At 45.6% G+C, this 4198-nt stretch overlaps 1 long non-coding RNA gene across 1 annotated transcript; it reads right to left on the reverse strand.

Annotated features, from left to right (window-relative positions):
- Positions 1-3133: 3133 nt before the first annotated feature.
- LOC120695851 lies at positions 3134-3962 on the reverse strand. Its single transcript, XR_005683922.1, has 2 exons — positions 3482-3962; positions 3134-3400 (listed from the first exon to the last, which is right to left on the reverse strand). It is a non-coding gene; the product is annotated as an uncharacterized LOC120695851 (long non-coding RNA).
- Between the last annotated feature and the right edge of the window lie 236 nt (positions 3963-4198).

Below are 4198 nucleotides of genomic sequence, written 5' to 3' on the forward strand. Positions count from 1 at the left end.
CTAAGGTGAGGGATCGGTCGGTGGTCTCGTACACCACAGTCCACATACGGGTGGCACTGGCGTACATGGCTACATGCACGCCAACAAGCAACAGAGCAATAGCTAGCTAGTCATCATGCGGTCGTGCTCGTACGCGTCGGGAAGCCGCCGTATGTGGCACCGTACGTACGCACCCCCTCGGACCGGGCGTCGTGGCAGGGAGGAGAATAATAATGTAAATACAGGACTCGGCAGGGGTGGATCCGCAAAACGGCGCAGTAGGGGGCCCACTCTGGTCTACTCCCGGTCCTTTGCGCCGCTAGGACTAGGAGGGAGGGAGAGTTTTGTAAATTATTTTTTCTTTGCCGGCGTTTCCCGCGAAATCGTTGTGCCACCCGCCAAAACGGGGCAGCCCAGCACAGCAAGTGGGTGGTGGCTGGCTTCCCTCGCGGACCCCAAGCGGCGGCTCAAATGCGGCTCACTCCCCACCCCACGCGCGCTTCGCTTCGTCGCGTCGAGGGCCCACCCCCACCAGGCGGGGCGGGACCCACGGCGCAGCCTGAGGGGGGGCGGGCCTGGACCCGACCGGTCGCCGCCGTAGCTGGGGCTTGTTTAATGGTGGGTCCGGGGTCGTAGCCTCGCGCGCCGCGCCGAGAAACCTTGGCGCCACCACCCAAGCGGGCCAAGCCCTATAGACCCATCCCAACGAAATGGAACAGCCCGGCGCCCTGCCCCCGCCCAGTGAGGCTACCAGTATGCTACTGCTAGTATATACGTACTCCTACGAGCTACAAGCCTAGTACAAGACAATGTACGTATGCTGCAAGTAGGCGGATTCCCTCCCGTCACGTGGGCCCGACGACCCACTGCCTCCGACTGCTGGCCGGGTCCCTACCTGCAGCCTGCAGCTGACAAAATACTTCTTGCAGCATTTTAACAGTAGAAACTTGCAACCAGGAGTAGCATAGCAGCCGGGCCGGACAGTACGGTACCACCCAGGATTAGGCCTGTTTGGGGGTAGTTAGAGCTTTTCCAAAAGCTGCTGATCTGAGAAGCTCACCTGCTGGTCCGAAAAGTTGCTAGTTTGATAAGTTGGCTTGTTTGGCAACCCAGCTTTTGGATGGCTGGCTGCTGAGCTGAGGAGTGGAAAGTCTAAAATACCCTCTAGTATAACGAATACCTGATTACTTGTGAACTGTAATGATTCGTCTGAAAAACTTGGTTAATAAATATTTTGTATTATTTTTTGATAACTTAATATTTAAGATGACATATTAAATCATACTATTTCAATTATTTCATTGAGCTTACACAAAAGCACATCCGAAGCATGACTAATATTTTTCAAGCCATACAAAATACCAAAGGGCTACTATTTACATACAAAATGAGTTGTGCACCATCACAACTTGTCTACCCTCTATCTGCCATCAAGGAGTTCGCAATGAAATCACGAAATGCACACATATCAACATCATCCAATTATGGACCACTCTTATGCACTTCTTCTTCTTCTTCTTATGAATCAACCTCTGGCATGTATTCTTCATCCTCATCGCACATTTGAAATAGCTCATCACTCAAAGCGCTGTCACGAATAAAGTTATGAAGTGCCATGCATGCAATGATGATCTTCTTTTGCTTCTCAACCGGGAAACTTGGCATATGTAATAGAACTCGCCATTTCATTTTCAGCACCCTAAAAGAACGTTCAATCACATTGCGAAGAGAGGACCGAGCATGGTTAAAAATCTCTTTAAGACCACTTGGCTTTTGGCCACCTTGAAATTCAGGTAAATGATATACCTTTGCCCATTGTAGGGAGCTAGGAAACCTTTCTTGTTGGGATATCCAGAATCAACAAGATAATATTTTCCTATATATCAAAATAATATGAGATCACATATATGGAACAACATGACAAATAAAGATTGACATGATTTTCGGCCATTACCTTCAGGAGGATGTGGGAATGCATCTGAGTAGCGGCACAAAGTATCATTGAATATTCGAGAGTCATGCGCAGATCCAGGCCATCCGGCTACAACAAATGTGAATCTCATATCAAAATCACACACACCCATGACATTCTGTGTTGGGTATCCATGACGGCCAATGTGAGGAATCATCTCATTTGCTGGCACGACAATACGTACATGTGTGCCATCAATGGCACCTATGCAATTGTTGAAGTGGGGTGAAAACCGATCATCTTGAAGCCTTGGATGCACTGTTCTGAATTGTGGATCTTTTGGTTTGATGATGTCTCCAGCTAGCAGATTGACAGACTCTAGGACTTCACTAAATTTTCGACTAATTGTTTAAGTGGATCGCTTGAATATATTCTCAACAATGATAAATGATTGAGGACCACCACACATCCATAAGAACATTCCCAAGGCTTCAACAGAGCTCGTAACTCTTGTGCACTTAAGCCCATAATTCTCGACCAATGTTTCATGCAACCTGGCAAATACATGACGATTCATACGGAACATGTTGTAGCAATCTTTGTTGACTTGTAGCTGATCCATGACCCATTGATACCCAGACTGATGAGGAGGTCTCTTTCTTTTCCCAAGATATTTTTCACTGTGATCCATAGCAATGAGAGTCACTATTGATGCTACCAATACTTCTGATGCATCATCAATGTCATTCTCACTCTCACTAGATGAACCAGTGTCACTTTCACTTGATGTGTTCATCTAAAAAACAGATTGACAATTATTCAGATAGCACTTACAACAACAAATAACAACTGGAATAACAAGGGTAACATCACATAACTGACAGCTGAAATAAATAGGGTACCATTACATAAATGCAACTGAAATAAATAGGATACCATTACATAAATGCAACTAAAATAAATAGGGTAGCATTACATAAACGCAGTTGAAATAAAAAGGATATAGCACATTAGTGAGACTACTCTATTTATTTTTCCTCTCTTCATACATCCTCTTCAGCCAAGCCACCTTTCCTTCATTTGTTTTGATGGAACAAAACGCTGCACGGTTTTCACGATTCACAAAGAGTTGGGTGGCCATAAAATGCTCAACACTCCCTTCACTAGCCCCTGCATTGACAGCTTGATCCATGAGCTCTATGATGTCATCTTCAACCTTTTGTTCATTTTTGCTCTTACTAGTAGCCAACACATCGATAAGTCGTGACACTTGCTTAACCATAGGATTCCTACCCTTCTTCTTTGGGCTAAAAGTATGGTCAACATCTCTAGCTTTGCGTTTTCCTTCTTTCTCATTACTATCATCACCAACTCAATGGGAGCTGTAGTTTTTTGAACTCCCGGAATGACCAAAGATAAACCTGTGACATTGATGTGTTGAAACATAACTTCAAGCTCATCTAGGTTGTCCATAGGTGCTTCACGAAATGCTGCATATTTCTTGTTTTGCTGAAAAAGAAGTCATATGTGTTAGTTATCAGAACTTTGTTTTCAAGGATAAAAAAATAAACAACTTTCAATTTTACTTACCGCTATCTTGTCCTCCCATCATTCATCACTTGCTGTAATTATCCCCTTTGTAACATCGAAACCAAGACCAGTTGCAGCCCTCTTCAAATCCAACCACAAGTTGTACTGTGGCTTCAAAGCATCACATTTGTTCTTCAATTTTCCATGTGGGTAGTGTCGTTTGGTGATAGCAAAAAAAAATTTTCTCAAGGTTCTTATACCCAATGGAACTCAAGGTAGTCCCTGGCCTATTCCCAGCTAGAGTTTCTTCCTTACATATCTGGCAAAATATTTTGGTTGCATATGCATCCCATACTGTTTTTGGTGTCTTCACCTTCTCTTTCTCCATCTATACTATCAAAATTACTCCAATAATAAGTAACATAAAAGTACTCAGACCCATACATTTATCTAGGCTCATCGAAATTTCACCCATGACCTAATTACATCCAATCTTATAAACCCTATGCATAAATCTCTAGAACTACTGACTACGGTGGGAAAGATGCAGGGTGCTTACCGTGGGCGTGAGTACAGGGACAGGGACGCCGGCCGCTGCTGCTTCCAGGGGGGCACGTCCTCCAGCCACGGATGGGTGAGCAGAGGCAGGGTGTCGGCCGGATCTACTACTGCGGGGGGTCCAGGGCAGGAGCACCAACGGGATCTGCAGCCGGGACCAACGGACGACGGATGGGAGCTGAGGGCGACGGATGGGACCAACGAGCGGGGTCCGACGGC

The sequence above is a fragment of the Panicum virgatum genome, chromosome 2K (genome assembly GCF_016808335.1).
Source record: "Panicum virgatum strain AP13 chromosome 2K, P.virgatum_v5, whole genome shotgun sequence".
Lineage (NCBI taxonomy): Eukaryota > Viridiplantae > Streptophyta > Magnoliopsida > Poales > Poaceae > Panicum > Panicum virgatum.